General features: G+C 37.6%; 1 long non-coding RNA gene across 1 annotated transcript; it reads right to left on the bottom strand.

The window, feature by feature from the left end:
- Nucleotides 1-17,181: 17,181 nt before the first annotated feature.
- Nucleotides 17,182-20,114, bottom strand: LOC126947609 (uncharacterized). The gene is made up of 2 exons (XR_007723133.1): nucleotides 20,012-20,114; nucleotides 17,182-18,490 (listed from the first exon to the last, which is right to left on the bottom strand). It is a non-coding gene; the product is annotated as an uncharacterized LOC126947609 (long non-coding RNA).
- Nucleotides 20,115-20,445: the final 331 nt, after the last annotated feature.

Genomic DNA, 20,445 nt, shown 5'->3' with positions numbered 1-20,445 from the left:
GGAAAGGAGTGGGTCCCTGGTCTCCAGAGTTTTCCTGGCTCCGTTTCCCCAAAATAAGGCCAACGAAGTGGGAACAAATTAACCAGGAGATTCATGGAATTGCTGCTGCTGCCCTAGAATTCCCAGCCTTCCCTGGGAAGCTGGATCAATGTCAGTGGCACTTAAATCAGAAAGGATAACGAACACCAGGTGGCATGACACTGCAACTGGGATGGAGGCTGACTGGGATCCTCAGACAAACCCCAGAACTATGGCAGCTAGCTGAATAGGCTCGCCCCCACCCCATTCCATCAACCTCGTAAAATTGTGAGTTTGCCTTTTATAGGATTGGATATTTTGGACCCCACTTATCCGGTTTTGGCAGGGGTTCACTGGGTGAAATATCTTCTAGGTCATCATTTTTATCCAAAAACAAATTTATGGAAAGGTCAGCTATAGTTTGAAGGAATGATGAACAACGCAAACAGAAATTGAAATCTACAATATTTTATGGAAGCGATTTGGAGGCAAGAAACAGTATTGAATGAGAAGTGTACAAATATGAAAGTTTTCTCAGTATATTTTTGTTCAGGTTTTTAAACCAAATCTAAGCACTTCATAAGTTTACCATTTTAAGCTCAAAGTAATTAAGAAGCAACCACTGTCTAAAAACATAGCTTTTTTTTTTTTTTTTTTTAAAAAAAAGGCATTAGAATTGTGGGTCAACTTTAATTCAACAAAACCGAAATCCCAGATGTCCAAAAGAGATTGTGCTCCGGGGATGTACACACAATCAAGCCAGAATTCATATGATCATGAAATGTGACTTCCTGACCTTTGAAATTTCAAAGCACATATTTTGCCTTAGTGATATAACTAGTTAATTCAAAAAATATTTAGGTAGCAGCAATCAAGCTATTTAACAATTTCAGGAATTTTCATATGAAGATTTTTATAAAGTGAATGAAAATAAAAGATCATCACTCATGTGAATCCCACTTTGCCTACTGACTGTGTGGCACTTCATGTAAATTGCTTCTCTGTCTCCCTCCTCTTTCTCTCTCTCTCTCCCTCACACACACACACACACACACACACACACACACACGCACATATGCACACAACAATGATGGCTTGCTGCAATAGGCAAAGAAACAAAACAATATCCCAGAGTAGATATGGAAGGTGACTGGAGTTCTTTATAAAGTGTTACCTCTGGTTTATTTTTTTAAAACTCTTCTGTTATCAAACAATGGAGCCTCAGGGGTATAGAGAAGGACTCTGCTAATGCACAATGAAGGATTCTGCTAAAGTACTAATGAGCACTTTTGACATCGTTAATAAAGACAGCAACATTTTAAAGAATAGAAACATTTCTTATTAGTGTTTAAAATGAGTGTTTTGGGCAACAGAAACATGTGTACCTCCTCGCCAGTTTCCATGGTTCTTGTGACTATGTCACTCAGTCAAAAGCACTGCAAGAAGTATGTGACCACCCTTTTTGCACCATATGGTATACTGCAGTTCTGGGGAAGGGAGTTAATTGGCTATATCTGAGCAGTCACAAGATTTATAGGTTTGATTATCCAAAATAGATGCTTTTACCCTGATATATGTGGAGTTTTTGCTGTTGTATTAATAATAATAAAAGCATGCCAAATGAATGAAAAAGCATCATTATAAAAGGGATTTGTGTGTGCAATGAAACAGCATGGGTGCCTCGTGGCTTCCACAATGAAGATGTAACTATTTTCATATACAAGTTATTAGCTCAAGTTGTTCTTTATTATACTATAACTTTGCTCCTATAGCAACACGGTTGTAGCAGAAAAATAATTATGCCTGGGTGTGTCGTGCCAGATGTTTTTAAAGCAAAGGTGGCAGTTTAATTCTAAGCTAGTTTAAATGGTAGATATAAGAAGTACCAGAAAAAATACAAATAAAGGTGTTACAGAAAAAGTAAGGTGAACTTAATTAGGAGCATATATTCCTAGATACCTTTTTTCTAGACCAGCACTACCCAATAAAAATATACACGAGCATATACGTAATTTTTAATTTTCTCATAGCCACATTTTTTAAAAGTAAAAAGAAATGAGCTTAATTTTACCAATACATTTTAACCCAATGTATCCAAAATATTATTTCAACGTGAAACTACTATAAAAATGTATGATGGGTTATTTTACATTTTTTTCTCTTGGGTTTTTTATAATCTGCTGTATAATTTACACTTACAGCACATCTCAATTAAGAGAGCTAAATTTCAAATCTTGATAACCACATAGGGCTGGTTCGTGGCTCCCATAATGAACAGCCCTGTTCTAGACTTTTCTCTTATCTGCATTTAGTACTATTGCTAATCTCTCCCATCTAGTTTATAATAATACTCAGAGAAAATGACCCTGGGAAGGCTCTCCAGAATCATTAATCACTCTGAAACATCTGCATGCGTACTTTTCACAGAGGGCAGCTGAGTCCTCTCTTTTAATCAAGATGATCACAGTTCTAAGTTCAACCCAGAAAATATTTTTTTAAAAACTTCTTTAAAAATCCTGAAGTCCAAAAATTGTCCCTCAATTATGTTGTCTCCCTATAGAAATGAAAAATAGCCAGAGACAGGAGGTGGCAAGCCTGTAAGTGGTATAATCCACATTCTTGTGTAGCTGTGGGAGTTGAAGGGATGGAGGTTGCATGCGCTTATAGTGAAATTAAAGGGAATCGTGTATGGAAAGCATGAGGGCCTGCAATGTTTTCCTGGCAGGGAATTACCAAAAAAGAAAAGACTCTGTCTTTGCCCTCAAGCTCTAGGTCCACCTGGATCCAGGGTAACAGGACAGAAGCCATGACATGAGAAGAACCAGACAGAACCCAAGAAGTGGAGGAAATGGGTTAAATTACAGGATGGTTCTGAGTGTGGATTTGTGTGGTGTAGTCAGCCACCCCTCCCCATTCTTAATCTTCACTTATCCTACTGTCCCTCCTTGAAACATTTGTATATGGATGAAATTTAAATGTTTTTTCGTTTGTGTGTTTTTAAGTGAACATCAGCCTTAAAAGAGCAAATCACAAAATCTCATGTGTGTGTGTGTGTGTGTTTGTGTGTGTGTGTGTGTGTGTGTGTGTGTGAGAGAGAGAGAGAGAGAGAGAAAGAGAGAGAGGAGGGAGACAGAGAAGCAATCTACATGAAATGCCACGCAGTCAATAGGCAAAGTGGGATTGACGTGAGTGATGATCTTTTATTTTCATTCACTTTACAAAAATCTTCAAATCACACTTGGAGTGTGAGATGGAAAGAAGGCGGAGCCACAAGAGAGAAAGAAAGAACAATCCTTTTGGGGGGCCAGGGAGGAGACACGGTACCAAGTTCATCAATTGTATGTGTATTTCCTTTTTCTTTTTACTTTACCTGACAGTCTTCTCTTAGTCTCTGTCTCTTCAACTGCCATCTATGAGAGCCACACACAAAACACAGTATTGGGGGAAAGGCCCCAGCTTGCCTGTCTGGAAGACTTCTCTGACAGTGGTGCATTGCCGAACAAAGGGAGTGTTTGCCGGAGTAAATGGTGCAAATTCAGCTGAGTTAATAAAATAAGGCAGTGAAGGAGGTGAGTCAGGCAGGGTTGGAAAGAACTATTGGGACCAGGCTCATGCTGGGTTCTATTATAATTGCATTTCTCCTGGCTATCTGTCTTCTAGGTTAGCTCACAACCAGGTACTCTTGGGTTGTCCCTGGTGGGACAGAACTGGTGAGAATTCAACCATTTCTAGTTAGAACATGGCCATTGGGGTGCCATCAGTAATCTCCCAGAAAATCAACTTCATGAGGACAGAGCCTCTGTTTTGTTACATAGAGCCTATAGTACCTTAATAAATATTTGAAAGATACTTATTAGTAACCTTAACAAATATTTGTTGAATGAAGGAAAAGAAGGGAGACCAGCAGCTGCCAGTTTGGAGAATCAAGTTTTGGCCAGCATTGTGATATCCCCAGAGACAAGACAAGAGGGCCAATAAAAACCTACCAAGGCCAATTATGAGAACACATGGGAGAGAGGTCCCGGGGTGCTGCAGAAAGAAAATGGAGAATAAAAGAAATTTGGGGGCAATCATTCCTCAGGTTTTAAGTATAAGTGAAGTCAACTCATTTGTGGATCAATTTTTTTTCTACCTTTGTCTGTATTGATTTATCACTTCTGTTAAGAGTATACCCTGAAACCTAATCACTTTACTTTCAGTAGGCTAATCCTAGATTCAGCCTAGAGGTCATTTTTAGTTACTCTTAATCACACTGTTTCTAACAAGCCAAATAATTTCTCTCCATCTTTGATGTTTATGCCGTTCAAATATTTGTAGAGCATTATCACATCTCCCATTAGTTGTTGCTGAGCTAGGCTTTAAGGATTAAGCACATTTAGATCCTTTAAACCTAGTAAATGCCTCAAATCAATCCTTCCATTACTCTAACCATTTCTGATGCTCTTCTTGAGAGCATCTTCAGAGTCTTTGTACATCACTATACCACTGAGAAATCTGTAGCTAAACTTGATATTCCCAAAAGAGCCTAACCAACATCATATCATGACACATTTTTCTTAAATCACCTGCATCAAAATATCCCAAAAATTATTTAAAATTAGATTCTTGGATCATACAATTAAACCTAGTGAATCACTGAGAGACGGGTTCAGAGATTCAAAATGGTAAATTAACAAGATACCCCAGATTATTCGTAGGCGCCTAAAACTTAAGAACCAGCTGCAGGAAGTCATAACTGAGCAATCCTCAATATAAACTTTGAATACCTTTTCTATACAGGCATGTAGGCCTAAAACTTTCAAAACATTGTACACTATTATTTATGACTGTCCCACAAATGAAGTCAGCATTGAGAAGGCAGCAAGGATCTCAGACATGCAAAAGGAGACAAATGTACCAGGTACATTACTTGTAGTTCTTTTCTCCATTGTACTGCAATTCCCAGATAGTCTTATTTACTTCAAGTTCATAGAATTGGGTTAACCTTACCCTTGATTTATGGTACACGTTCATCATTAGTCCATATGCGGCTCTTATTTATTTATTTGTTTGCTGGCTTGCTTGTTTAAAATATAACAAACACCAGTGATCTCACTACCTAACACAGAAATTAAAATATTCACAATAACTTACACCCTCCTGTGTGATTATTTCCTTTCTGTTGTTCCTGTCTCAGTTCTTCTTACTACACAATCTACAAGTGCAAATTCTGGGACTGGCAGGGAACCTGCTGGGATATTTTATGGGATATTTTATACAGTTCTTCCTTCCCACTGAAAAGAAACATTTTGAAAAACACAGCAGTATGTAGACAGGGGATGAAATGAGGAGAAATAATAACCAACACTGACTAAGCAGCTGTTTGTTCAACAAATGTCCATAAAGTCCCTACTATGTGCCAGGTGCAATGCCAGGCTCTGGGGCTACAAAGATACATGGCTCCTGTCCTCAAAGAACTCACCATCAGTTGGAGAGGGAAACAAATAAATTCAGTCAAGTAGTACAGGGGTAACGAGAGAAATCTGCATGAGAAAGAAGTGAGACCCAAAGGATAGAGAGTCCGTTCCCCTGGGGAAAAAGGAAATACCAGGAAAAGATTTTGCAGAGAAGGTGACTCTGAAGCTGAGTCTTGACAGATGACTTTGAGAGAACTCTAACTACAACAGAAATTTTCGTCTCAGAAATGATACTGGAAAAAGACTGGTGTCAGTACCTTTAAATTCAAAATTTTCTCAATGTTCACTTGGTTTCCAGAACTTCACTATCATCTGTGTAGGCCCTACTGACACCAGGACACATGTGATTCAGCCTCAGCAGTGCACAGTCAGCCAAATACTCTTCAGCAACCTGAGTAGTATCAACATTTCTCAGCTATTTTGGATTGCATTGGAAGAGAATATAGAGCCCACAGTTAATGTTTTTTAAAACTTTCATTATTTTTCTCCCATTTATTTTCTTCAAATGTTGGAACTTGTCTGGTACCATTCTCCTCAAAACTTTTTAAAAAACAAAACAAACAAACAAAAACCTCATCTCCTCCAGGACTGCCCACTTCAGTTATTCTATGCTTTCCACCTATCTTTCTTATTCTGTATCAAAACCCCCCAAAATCTGGCCTGACAATAGAACACCCCTCAGGGGTCAAGAAAGGCAAAGAAACTATGCAAGGAAAACTAACACCCTGCTTTTAAAGATTAAGGGATGCAAAAATCTGAGAACATTCTTTGGTTATTTTTGTCTTCAAATAATTATTACATCCAAATATCTACTCTTTTAAAACAGTAGATTTATCAAAAATATGTATAACTGTGACTTCTAAACAACCTGCTTCCTGAGAAGCTGTAAGACTTAAAAAAAAGAGAGAGAAAACTATAGGAAGGCAGGTAAGAACCAGATTGTGGAAGGCTTTGAATCCAGGTGAAGAAATTTGTCTTTGTCCCTTTGAGCTGCTATAACAAAATATCTTAGACCGTATCATTTATAAAAACCAGAAATTTATTGTTTACAGTTTTGGAGGTTGGGAAGTACAAGATCAGGATACCAACAGATTCAGTGTCTGGTGAAGGCTCTCTCCCCACTTCATAGATGGCACTTTCTCTCTGTGTCCTCACATGGTAAGAAGGGCAAACAAGCTTCCTCAGGCCTCTTTTATAAGAGCACTAATCCTATGAATGATGAGGGTGGAGCCCTCATAACCTAATCATCTCCCAAAGACCCCATCTCCTAATTCTACCACAATGGGGATTAAGTTTCAACACATGAATTTTGGAAGGGACATAAATATTCACTCCATAGCATTCTGATCCTGATGCCCCCAAATTGATGTCCTTCTCACATGCAAAATACATTCATTCCACCCCAGTATCCCCAGAAGTCTTAACTTATTTCAGCATCGAGTCAAAAGTCAAAAGCTCAGAGTCTTACCTAAATATCGTCTAAACCAGACCTGGGTAAAACTCAAGGTACAATTCATCCTAAGGCAAATCTCCCTCCAGGTGAACCTGTGAAATCAAACAACTACGTGTCTCCAAAATATCATAGGTATAGGATTGATATTCCTATTTCAAAGGAAAAAAATAGGAAAGAAAGAGGTAACAAGTCCCAAGTAAATCCAAAATCCAACAAGGAAAACAACATTAAATCTTAAGGCTGAAGAATAATCTTCTTTGATTCTATGTCCTGCCTTCTGGGAGGGAGTGGTTGGGCCCCCAAAAGCTCCAGGCAGCCCCATCTCCATGGCTTTACTGAGCACAGCCCACACTGCATCTTTCGTGGGTTGATGTCACCTGCCTATAGTTCTCCCAGGCTTGAAATGCACCCTGGTGTCTTTAGCATTCTCATTCTGGTGTCTTGGAGATGACCCTGCTTCTATGGCTCCACTAGACAATACCCTAGTGAGGGCTTTCTGTGGTTGCCCTACTACTATGGCAGTTCTCTGCCTGAACCAGCAGGCTCTATGGGGCACCCTATAAAATCTAGGTGGAGGCATCTATTATCCCACAGCTCATGCACTCTGGGCACCAATGGAGATGGCACCATGTAGATGCCACTAAAGTTTACTCTCTATGCCTTCTGGAGGAGCGGCCATAACTGCACCAGGCCTGCTGGAGCTGAACCTGGTGGGGGCCAAGGAGTACTGCACTGGAATGCATGCTGCAGAGCCTTGAGGTGGTGCTGGGCAGTAAGACCCAAGGTCTCATAGACCCCTTCCTGGAAGTCATTTTGCCCTCAACCAACTGGCACTCTGACCTGTGATGGGAGTGGCAGCCCCAATTATCTCCAAAATGCCTTCAGGGTCACACTTCCATTGTTTTGATGAATAGCACAGGGCCAATCTATACTGACCTTCTTATCCACACCCTTGGTGTTCTTGGTCCCTATTATGGTTTGAATGTGTGACCTCTCCAAATTTAAATTGAAAAGTAATCCCCATTATAGTGATATGGAAATTGGCTCAACTTCCCCAAAGAACTGATGGTTACAGTTTTTGAATAAACTTCAAAAACTGTTTTTGAATAGACTGGAGTTGACTCTCCCAGTCTTAAAGCTGGAAACTTACATTTGTCTTATCTGAGTTCCTTTCTCAAGAAACCTCAGGCCTCCCAGATAGTATCAAGGAACTGAAACTCACCAGAAGACTGCATCCAGACAATGAGACACCAGGGCCCCTCATTCATCATGATTGTGTCCTTATCCCTCAATAATTCCTATTTTCCTGCACATAACTATATTCCTTCCCCACTATATAAACCCCCAATTTTAGTCAGTTGAGAGGGAGATGGGTTTGAGGTTTGGCTCCCATCCCTCCAGCTGACATCACCCATAATATAATAAAGCCTTCTTCCCTGGCAATACTTATTGTCTCAGTGATTGGATTTCTGTGCAGTGAGCAGCCAGACCTAGACCAAATGCCCAGCATTTTGGTAATAGTATTAAAGAGGTGGGACCTTTGGGGAAATGGATTAGTGTCTTATAAAAAGGACAGAGGAAACTAGCTTCAGTCCTTTTTTAGCTCCTCTGATATTTTGCCATGTGAGGACACCTAGATGGCACCATTCATGAGGAACAAGCTTTCACCAGATGCTGAACCTGTTAGTGCCTTGATCCTGGGCATCCTACTCTTCAGAGTTATGAGAAAATAAATTTTTATTCTTTTTAAGTTACCAAGTCTCAGGTATTTTCTTATAGCCATACAAAAATGACGACAGTCCTGAACATGAGGTCCTATTTGTTACAATATAGTCAGGATGAGAATTTTCCAAGTATTTAAGTTCTGCTTCCTTTTTTATTATAAATTCTACCTTTAATTCATTTCTCCCTCCTAATTTTTTACTGTAAATAGAAAAGAAATGTTATGCCATACCTTCAACACTTTGCTAAAATATTTGTTTTACTAAATATCTTACTTCATCACTCAGAAGGTCTACCTTCCAAAAAGCATTAGGATTCACACAACTCAGCCAAGTTATTTGCCACTTTAAAACAAGAATGGCCTTTCCTCCAGTTACCAATAGCATGTTCCTCATTTACATCTGGACATCACCAAATGGTTTTTACTATCCATATTTCTATCAACCTTTTGATTACATCTACTTAGATAATCTCTAAGAAGGTTGAGTCTGCTTTAAAGCTCCCTTCTAAGCTGTCATCAGAACAATCCTTAATGCACTATTTACAGCATTTTAGGTTTTTTCTAGCATGAACTTCCAAACTCTTCTGATCTCTATCCATTACCCAATTCCAAAGTTGCTTTCACATTTTTAGGTATGTTACAGCAATACCCCATTTCTTGGTACCAATTTCTGTCTTAGTCCACGGCTGCTATAACAAAATATTTGAGAGTATGTAATTTATAAATGACACAAATATGTTGTTCATGGCTCTAGAGGTTGGGAAGTCAAAGGTCACAGTGCCAGCAGATTCACTGTCTGGTGAGGATTCTCTCTCAGCTTCAAAACTGGTGCCTTCTTGTGGCATCCTCACATGGTAGAAGAAGAAAACAAGTTCCTAGGCCTCTTTTATAAGGGCATTCATCCCATTCATGAGGGCTCCCAGAGACCCCACTTCTTAATACTGCCACATTGGGGATTCAGTTTCAACATATTAATTTTGGGGAGACACAAAATTAGACACATTTAGACCATAGCAGAGCTTACATTTTATACTTTTATCAATGGATTAATCAAAGTGTTTTTACAGAGAAACATCTTGGGAAGATGATGCATCAAAAAAATTAGAGGAGAGGGTTTGTATTAGTCTGTTTTCCCACTGACGAAAAAGAAATATCTGAGACTGGGCAATTTACAGAAGAAAGGGGTTTAATTGTACTTACAGATCCATGTGGCTGGGAACTCTCATAATCAAGGTGGAAGGCAAGGAAGAGCAAGTCACATCTTGAATGGATGACAGCAGGCAAAAAGAGAGATTGGGCAGGGAGCCGCCCACCCTCCTTTATGATACTGTCAAATCTTGTGAGATTTATTCACTATCACGAGAGCAGCATGGGAAAGACCTGCCCCCATGATTCAGTTATCTCCCACCAGGTCCCTCCCACAACACATGGGAATTCAAGATGAAATTTGGGTGGGGACACAGCCAAACCACATCAGAGTTGTTAGGCTACTAACAGTTTATTATTTGTCTTCCTTAGTGTTAGGTATAAATCCAAATATTTCAGGGTGAGTTCATTGCTTCTTTTCTCAAAGCACTTGAGTTTGTCACTCATTGCAAGGAGGGATGGACTACATAGCTTGTTTTGCTTCTTAACTTCCAAACCTATGTTCTACCCAACACCCATTTTACCTCCTTCCTACACTAGGAATATGCTTTTTTCCACACAAGTCAACAAACGAGGCTCCCTTTCATTGAAGACTATCTCAAAACCTATTCTTTCTATATTCAGAGTGAATAATGGACATGTACAGACTCTGCATTTTTCTTTTGTTCTTGATATTTCCATTCATTTAATGATGTCAGCTCTTCCTTTTTACATCTCCTCCACTGTTTCTTAAATGTAAATTTGCTTAACATGTTGATGCCATGTTTTAAAAATACTACTTGGCCGGTTGATAGTAAAAAGAAAAAAAAAAGAAAAGAAAAGAAAAAAACCTTTTTTCTCTTGGGAATATTCATTCCAAACTTGATACCATATTGTAGCTGCTATGATCCAAATGTATCCCCTCTAAAATTCTTATACTGAAAACTGAATCCTCATTGCAACAGTGTTGGATAGTGGAACCTTTGGGGAGTTATATAGGTCATGATGTCTTACTGCTGCCGTGAAAGGGGCTTGTGAAAATGAGTTCTCTCTCTTCTGCGCCTCTGCCTTGTAAGAACACTGAAAGAAAGCCCCCACCAGATGCCAGAGCCTTGATCTTGGACTTCCCAGCATCCAGAACCATAAGAGAACAAATTTATGTTTTTCATAAATTATCTAATCTCAGGTATTCTGTTACAGCAGCACAAAATGAACTAAGATAGTAGCCTAGCCCCAAATATATGAGATTGGCTTTTATCAAAATACAAATATAGAATTATTAAAATTGTTAAGTTTGAAGCAAAAGTGGAACTGATAATTTGAGATGGATTAGAATTCAGTCATCAATACAACAATAAGCTCTCCCTTCTGAGTGAGCTGGAGATGCTTACTTTACTTCTTCATGTGCTTTAGATGTACACCTTACTACAAGCTTCTTTTAAATCTATTGTGACAGTCTCTGTCTTTTAACTGATAAGTTTAATTCATTTGCATTAAAGTGATTACTGATAAGGAAGGAGTACTTCTGCTATTTTGCTATTTGTTTTCTATATGTTCCATATTTATTTTGTTCCTCAATTCTTCCAATACTATCTTCTTTTGTGTTTGATTCACTTTTTTCTAGGGTACTATTTATTTTCTCCTCATTTCTTTTTTTTATATTTTCAAAGTTATTTTCTTAGTAGTTACCATGGAAATTATAACTAACATACTAAGTCTATAACAATCTAGTTTGAATTGAAACCAACTAAGCTTTAATAGAATACAAAAACTCTGTTTCTATACTTTTCTGTCTCCACCAAGTTGTTGTCACAAAATTTATACTTACATATTTCATGTCCATTAACATAGAATTTATAATTACTGTTTTGTGTATGTGTCTTCTAAATTATATAGAAAACCAAAAAGAAGTTACAAACCAAAAACACAGTAATTCTAGTGTGTATGTTTACCTTTGTGGTTACCTTTGCCAGAGTTATGTCTTTCTTCATATGGCTTCTAGTTACTGTCTAGTTTCATTTTATTTTAGCCTGAAGGACTCCCGTTAGCATTTCTTGTAGGGAAAGTCCATTAGCAATGAACTTCTTCAGGTTTTGTTTATCTGGGAATATGTTAAGTTCACTTTTATTTTTGAAGAACAGTTTTGCCAGAAATAGAATTCTTTGTTAACTTTTTTCCTGCTAGCACTTTAAATATGTCATCCCACTGCCTTCTCTCCTCCAAGTTTTCTGCTGCAAAATCAGCTGTTAATCTTATTAAGGATCCCTTGTATGTGATAAATGACTTTCCTTTTGCTGCTTTCAATATTCTGTCTTTGTCTTTGTTTTTGATTATTTACTTTCATGTGCTTAGTTAGATTTAGGTTTGTCTCTAATAAGCTGACCCTATAAAAGGCTAGAAGTAAGTGGACTGACGTTTTTAGTTTGTTCATCTTTCATTCTGTAGCAAATAGCAATTCCTTTGACATACACCTGTGTTTCTTCCTTTCCACACTTTTATCAGAATGGTCCTAAATACCTGATCTTTACCAATTTTCCCCTAGACCTATAAGACAACATTTGTAAAGTATGCCAAAATTAATGTTGACCAAAAAAAGTAGTATGATTCCTTTTTATTTCAGTATTCCAGTGGTTCCTTTTGAGGATTAATGAGTTAAATCTTGCAACCTCTCTAAAGTATTAGGATATTAGATATTACTGAGAAGAGGCAAGAGCCGTATGTTAAAAATTAATTGCAGGAAACCACTTGCAGATTGTAATAACGAAACATCCCAAGTTCCAAGGGCACTGGGGACTTCAAGTAAACAAGCCCTCATTAATTTGGCTAATTAGTCACTTGCTGTATTTGCTGGTTTGTAAGCGGCACCCTTTTAAGCAGAAAATTGAGCTGTAAAGTGCTAAGAGCCATATGTGTGGTAAAGATGGTACCAGTATCCTATACTTTGGATTTCAAGGCATATCTCATACAGCCAAAAACATGTTTAGGATATTTGGACATTTCAGACTCATTCACATAACCTAAATGGACAGAGAGAAGCCTGGGGAAAACAGGCCCTGCTCTGTTGGTGACAAGAAAGAGCAATGGTTGGGAAGAAACTGAAAGAAGTCACTGTCAAATTTCTTTCTCAAAGGAAGGCCAACAGGCTTTTTCAGATAGGACCTCACACACACACAGGCAGCATCTTGTGATTGATTATTGTGGAATCAAGAGAAAGAGAAGAGACAAATTTGATCCTTGTGACTGGCAAATATACAGCTCCATATATGTCAACACCTGGGAACCTTGTCCCATAATGATAGTGGAGGAAATTACATATCTCATGCACACTGTGGTAAAGCCTACTGAACTATTCTGCCACCAAGCAGAGCCTCAGTCTAGTGAACTGAATGCTTATGTCCACCAATTACAAGGTCTTCCATTAACTGGGCTAAAAAATACAGACAGTCCTCAATTTACAATGGTTCAGTTTACTATATTTCTATTTTATGATGGGTTTCTTGGGGTATTAAATTTTCAACCTATGATATTTTTGACCTATGATTGGTTATCAGTACACAGCCCCATTATAAGTTGAGCATTATTTGTAATGGGGAAGTCTGACTTTCCGTTTCTTTCCATATCAACTTACAGTAGCATCATCAATTCCATGGCTTCCTGATTGGCAGCTGCAGACTCTGGTTCAGATAGCCATTTATATGCCAGCTCCCAGGGTGGGTCAGACCTACAGGTGGCTAATACCATTCATCGTGTGTTCAATTTTATTAATTTCAATCATTGAAATTTTTCTTGAACTTGTTCTCGAGGTAATCCATTAATTAAAATTCAATTTAAACATCACTGAACACATGTTATACACAAAACCACTAAATTATAGATTAAAGAGTACAGTGATGAATAAGGTATTTTCTATTTTAAAGGGCTTAAAATTTGCCTCTGCTATGACCAGTTCACCTGCAAGACAAAGGGCATGTTACAGGTAGTCAAATACAATGGCCAATTTCTTGTCATCTAGGAAGCTGAAAGATTCTTAATTCTAGAGTTAGTTTGAAATTCATGATTCCAAATGCATTAATTTAAATGATTTCTCATACAACACTCACACCTTCTGCCACCGTGTTTGTCCCAGAACAGCTCTCTATCTACTTTCCAAACACAGTTCAGGTGGACCAGAGCTGCAGAGAAACTGTAGGCATAAACAGGGCTTATTTAGTTCGTGCAAAGAGCAAATGTAAATATCCCTTTCAGCAGGCAAAGAGCTAGAATATATTTTTGAGTGTTGCTAATGAGTGGAAGAAGCAAGCTGCTTTGATCATGCAGTGGTGCAAATTAGATATTTATGGGTTTCCTGTGGTGTTCAAGGTGTTGCTCCTTTCCAGTATTTTAGGAAGGAAAGCTTTGTGTTCTAAGAATAGCCTCATTGATGATTCTCCCTTGGGCACAAAAGTATTCTAATCTGGAAGTAGTAAATTTTATCTGAAGAGCCTGAATCTCTTGGGTAGTATAAAGTGTACCTTAGGCTTTGGGAGCTTTTTTAGTGTTTTTTTAAAATAGCTTTATTAAGATGTATTTCGCACACCATACAATTCACCCATTTCAAGTGTACAATGTCGTGACTTTTAATATATTTACAGATTTATGCAACTATCTCCACAGCAAATTTTAGAACATGTTCATCACCTCAAAAAGAAATCCTTTACCCTTTAACTACTACCCCTGTCTTCTCATCCCCCACCACCAAGCAACTACTAATTTACTTTCTGACTCATAGAATTCTCTGTTCTGGAAACTTCACATGAATGGAATGATATAAGTGGCCCTTTGTGATTGGCTTCTTTCACTTACCATCACGTTTTCAAATTCCATCCATGTTGTAGCATGTATTAGCATTTCATTCCTTTTTATGGCCAATTCCATTGTATGGATATGCCACATTTTTTTGTTCATTTATCAGTCGATGGTCATTTGAGTTATTCCCACCTTTGGCTATTATGAATAATGCCATTTGTGTACAAGCTTTTGTTGAGACATATGCTTTCATTTCTCTTGGGTATATATACATAGAAATAGAATTGCTGGACCATTTGACATTTAAAGCAGCTGCACCATCTAACATTCCCATTTACATTCCCAGAAGGGTATGCGGATTGTTTTCCATATCCTTGCCAACATCTTGTTATTGACTTTTTAAATTCTAGCCATCTAGTGGGTATGAGAGAGTATTTCATGATTTGATTGGCATTTCTCTGATAACTAAAGATGAAGAGGATCTTTCCATTTGTTAATTGGCCATTTATATCTCTTCCTTAAAGAAACATTTATTCAACTCCTTTGCCCACTTTTTAAATTGGTTTATTTATCTATTGAATTGTAAGAGTTCTTTATATTTCTGAATACAAGCCTCTTATTGGATACATGATTTGCCAATATTTTCTCCCATTTGGTAGGTTATTTTTTTACTTTCTTGATTGTGTCCTTCGGAGCACAAATATTTTTAAATTTAATTAAGTTTTGGAGAATCTTTGTAGCCTGGTACTTTTGACAGCCTAGCAACATGGGTCAGCTTTTGACATTACCTAGCTCCCTCACCCTCCTCTGTGAAAAGACCACCTTGGAATCCTTCCACTCATCTCCACACCACTTTCTTTTCCCCTTCAGCCTCAAGCCATAATATCCATCTTTCCATTTTTCAGACATGCAAAGCTTTTTCCTACATTTGAAACTTGACATTTGAGTCTCAGTTCCAATGTCACTTCCTCAAAGAAACCTTCCTGGGCACCCAAGCAAATTATCCCATTTCATCATTATCGCATCTCTTTAAGTTTCTTTATAACACATATCTTTATTTATTTATAGAAATATTCCATCAAAATATAAGCTACATTAGAGAAAGAATCATTTCTACTTCTTTCACTGCTATGTCCTAAGTACTTAAAATAGTGACTGCCACATAGTAGGTTCTCAATGAATATTTCCTGAGTGATCAAATGAATCCTCTAGCCCAGACATTGTGCTAGGGACTAGAAGAAATAGAGTAAATAATACTGATTGCCCAAACAGGGCTGGAATCACTTTAGAAATACACTTTGCAATTAGTGTTATGGGAGAGGTATATGGTTGTTAGCAGAAAACTTATTTGGCAAGATGAGTTAACTATTTATCTTATTAAAATAAAAATATCTTTAAAGTTGTTGAGATAGATGAACAAACTTGCTCTGCAAATACTCAGAACTCCTTTAATTGACTTTATTATGCCCCCACACACATTTCATTGCATTTCACATCTGCTAACTCACCTTGCAAGGATTTTCCACATATTCACTACTAGCAGAGGGAAATGAAAGGGTCTAGCTGTACTCTTTTCCTTCACCCCTCACTATCTGATAATAGTAATAATCATCATAATAAAATAACAACAATAATGCTTTTTTCTCTCTCTCTCTATTACCTGGGGAAGAAGCAGGAAAAAGCTAGCCCCTCTCTGATCTGGTTGAAAGCACCACGGTAGTTGCCAGGCAGCTGGGTTCCAGTCCCAGCATTCCTAGAGTTAGCTGCATAAACTTAAGTCTTGTGTACTTTTTTAAAGTACTTTTTTTAAGGTTCTCTCTTCAGTGACTTTTAGTTATTAAGATGTTTCTTATCTAATTCATAAAATTTGTATGAGGATCAAATAGGGTAGATGTAAGAATGCATCCAACTCCTCCAGGACAGAGAATGTGCCATAATCAGCTCAGCAGTTTCAAGAAACACCCACATTTGATCAGGTGTTAAGAGTTTCTAAAAGAACCCATGCTCATATACACCATGCTCTTGCTTCAATGATTTCCTCAGCCTAGGATATTCTTTCATTTTCCACCCCTACCCCACTGACTCTCTTCCATGCCTTAATGTTTGTGTAAACATCCTTTCTTTCTGATAAATGTTGGTTTTGATACTCTGCACTCTAACATCCTCAATGCTGACAGCAATGTAGGAACCAAGAGCATTAAGATTGATTGAGAATGACTGAAGATACACCCTGTAATAAAAAACACACACAACAGTCTACCACACAATGAGAAAACAATAAACAAAATGTCAGTAGTAAGTCCTTATCTACTAATAATTACCTTGGTTGTAAAAGGATAAAGTGTTCTGATCAAAATGCACAGAGTGGCTGGAATGGATTTAAAAAAAAAAAAAAAAAAAAAAAGAGCCAACCCAATTATCTGCTGCCTACAGGAGACTCACTTTACCTATAGAGACACACAGACTGAAAATGAAGGAACAGAAAAAGATATTCTATTCAAGTAGAAGCTAAAAGAGAGCAGGAGTAAGTCTACTTGTATTAATATCAGGCAAAATAGACATTAAGTCAAAAACTGTAAGGAGAGACAAAGAAGGCCATTCTCATAGAATAAGGAGTAAAATGGTGGTTACAAGAGGCTTTATTATGGGGTGTTTGTGGGGTGGGGTTAGAAAGATGTTGATGGAAGGGTACATAATTACACCTAGATAGGAGAAATTAGTTCCAGAGATCTACCATTCAGCATGGTGACTATAGTTAATACACTGTATTCTTGAAAAATGCTAAGAGAGTGGATATTGTGTTCTCACCTCAAAAAATAATAACTATGTGATGTATCACATTTGTTAGTTAACTAGATTTAGCCACTCCACAATGCATATATAAAGTCATGCACCATATAACAATGTTTTAATCAATGATGGACCTCATATACTACAGTGGTCTCATAAGATTGTAATACCGTATTTTTACTGCATCTTTTCTATGTTTACATATGTTTCGATACAGAAATACTCACCAGTGTCTATAGTATTTAGTACAGTAACATGTTATACAGGTTTATAGCTGAGGAACAATAGGCTACATTATGTAGCCTAGGTGTGTAGTAGTTTATACCATCTGGGTTTGTGTAAGTACACTCTATCATGTCTATGCAATGACAAAATTGATAGATTTCTCAGAACATATCCTTATGACACAGAACTGTACTTCAAAATATTGTGTTATACATGATAAACACATATAATTTTATATGTCAATTCTTTAAAATTAAATATTTTTAAGAGACAGAAGTACACACATATACTCTGTAACACACTAGGAAGAACATGTAATGTGTTTCCAAGTTTCCAAATCCTAAAGAGCTGGTGATAATTCTCAATCAGTGTGGCCACTAGGAGCTGGTCTGGCGCATTCTTCTTGCAGTCTCTGTGATGCTTCTGTCTGCCCATGCTGCTCACCTCCTCTGCCATCTGCATTAATATGCTCCCTCTTTGATTCAGAGTTTGTTTCAGAAGCTGTTAGTCTTTGCTTATGCATGTTTGCAAACCACATACAGTTGTGCAGGTTGTGCACATAAAGAAGCACTGGGCAAGGGAAGGGAAAGGTGGGATTGACACCCTGCCTTCCCTTTGTCAGCCATGCCGGGAGGAAAAAAAAAAAAATGTCTTTTTAAAACCTGTCCACCCAGAGGCAATAACATTTTGCAATTCACAGTATATAAGCCTACAGTGGCTCTCTTCTCAAAATACCCATTGAATAATTCAGTCTTTATTTAATTTCTACAGAAGACTGTATCCCTCCAAGACCCTGGATAAAGGGACTAGCTCCACGAGGCTGGCTTTGCTTCTCTCTACTCTCAATGTTTCTGGTACAGGGACCATGGTCTCCGTGTAATGTGTGCTCTCTCCTCTTAGTCAGTGTTCAGCATCCTGAAAAGGAAGCAGTGTTGAAACCTTTTGGTGAAAAGCTCATTTCTTGATAGGAATCTGCATTGAGAAGTAGGCTTTCTCCAGGATAACACTTCCTCTGTCACTCCCCTCATTGGTAGCAACTGGGGTTTATATAGTTAAATTATGTAACGCTCAACATTATATAGGCTACATATGCATTACAGCTGAAATCCAGTATCTAACAAGTAAGGCTGTGATGACTTTTGCCCCTATTTGTTTTTCTCTATTTCCTTTTCTCTGAAATGCATCTCACAATGTTGGGGTGAGTAGTAAAATAACTATATAATGTCTGACTGAATACTGAAGAGGAATAAAACCATTTGCAATGTTTTTCCAATATTTCTCTAAGATCTTAATGAAATTTTAAGTTTAAAGGAACTCAATACAATTTAAGTAATATGATATTCTACAAGGAAGTTTTCACGGAAGCCAAAAACTTCCATCATTATTAAAATTAAGTATGTTGTTATTAAAAGAAGTTTTCATAGAAGCCCCAAATTTTATCATTATTAAAATTAAATATGTTGGTATTAAAATAAGTGGGCTTCTTTTAAATGAACTGAAATGTAAAAAATTGCTTCAAATTTTAGTCCAAGACAGCATGAAAGAAGAAGAAAATAAATGCTGAAAGGATTAATACAAGAAATGACAGAACTGTTTTGTATCTGTCATTCTGTGTGTTTTCCCCCTTCTTCTTGAAGCAAAGATACTATAACAAATAAAAGTTTAATAAGTAAAAAATACATGTTAAATGAAAAACCATGATTAACTTATTAAGGACCATTAAGTATATAATTACAAGGATTCTATTACATTAAGATACCAATTTCTTTAAAGCCAGAAATAATACCTACTGAAACTTTAATTATTTAAATGAGAAGAGAAGGAGGCATGTTATCTTCTCTGACAAAGATTAAAATCAATTTAATTGCTTCTCTGCTGCCTTGACATGATTCTTGCTGTGAGTCAAGCAACCAAAAAGGGAAATTAATACCGCAGCTGTTAATCAAGTGATATCCGTGCACTCCATTTGATTACATCAGGGAGAAAAACCATTGCTACTTGGCTGACTTGTGTGTCTATACCCCTTTTTTGCTGTAGTTGGGTTAGCTATGAGAAATGCTGAGGCTGGACTTAATTTTTAGAGCCTGTGATAGCGCTAGGTGAGGCACAGCCTCAGGAAATTGCAGGTTGCTGTGTTTGAGCCCGGGTAAAGGCAGTTCTATCAAGACAGAGGTTTGTTCCAAATTAAATTCACCCTTTGGTGCCTGATTCTACTGTCCATAGTGTGAAGTACAAAGAAACACAAGGGCACTGGCGGAGCTAGAGAATGAGAAAGAATATGAAGGTGTAGCTAAGATTGATGCTTTTTTGCCCATAGAACATAACAATATATTTTTCAAGGTAGACAGCAGCAGTTTCTAGAGGTCAAATACCAACTCTCTCACTCGAATTAGGACATGCATTTGAAAGCCAGGTACAATAACAAGTGATGCACACCTCGAGGCACCCCCGCTCACATCCTCTGATTTTAAAACGAGGCTTTTGTTAAACACTAGTGCTGAATGAACATCCAGCAGCATACTTGGCAAACTAATGTATCTGATTGTAAAAAAAAAAAAAAAAAAAAAAAAAAAAAAAAAATGGTATTCTGAAATATTTATGAGTCTGGAAATACAAACCAGTACCCTGCCTCATGATCCCTTATCAGCCCTTGTTAACTTTACAGATGATGAGAGACACTGGAATAACTGGAGTTGCCAAAACTAATAGATCTCAGGCACTTTGCACCCACATAGTTCAGTTTCATCAAGGGCCCTTTTTTCAGGAACTTTTAACTCTCCCCCTTCCTGTTTGCCGTCTCTTGTGAGAGACAGAGATGGATAAGAACAATTCTCAAACATACATACTCAGGAAGAGAAAACTCTTCTGAG

The sequence above is a fragment of the Macaca thibetana genome, chromosome 1 (genome assembly GCF_024542745.1).
Source record: "Macaca thibetana thibetana isolate TM-01 chromosome 1, ASM2454274v1, whole genome shotgun sequence".
In the NCBI taxonomy this organism is placed as follows: Eukaryota; Metazoa; Chordata; class Mammalia; order Primates; family Cercopithecidae; genus Macaca; species Macaca thibetana.
Note: the sequence above shows the minus strand (reverse complement) of the source record. Positions and strands in the feature narration are given on the sequence as shown.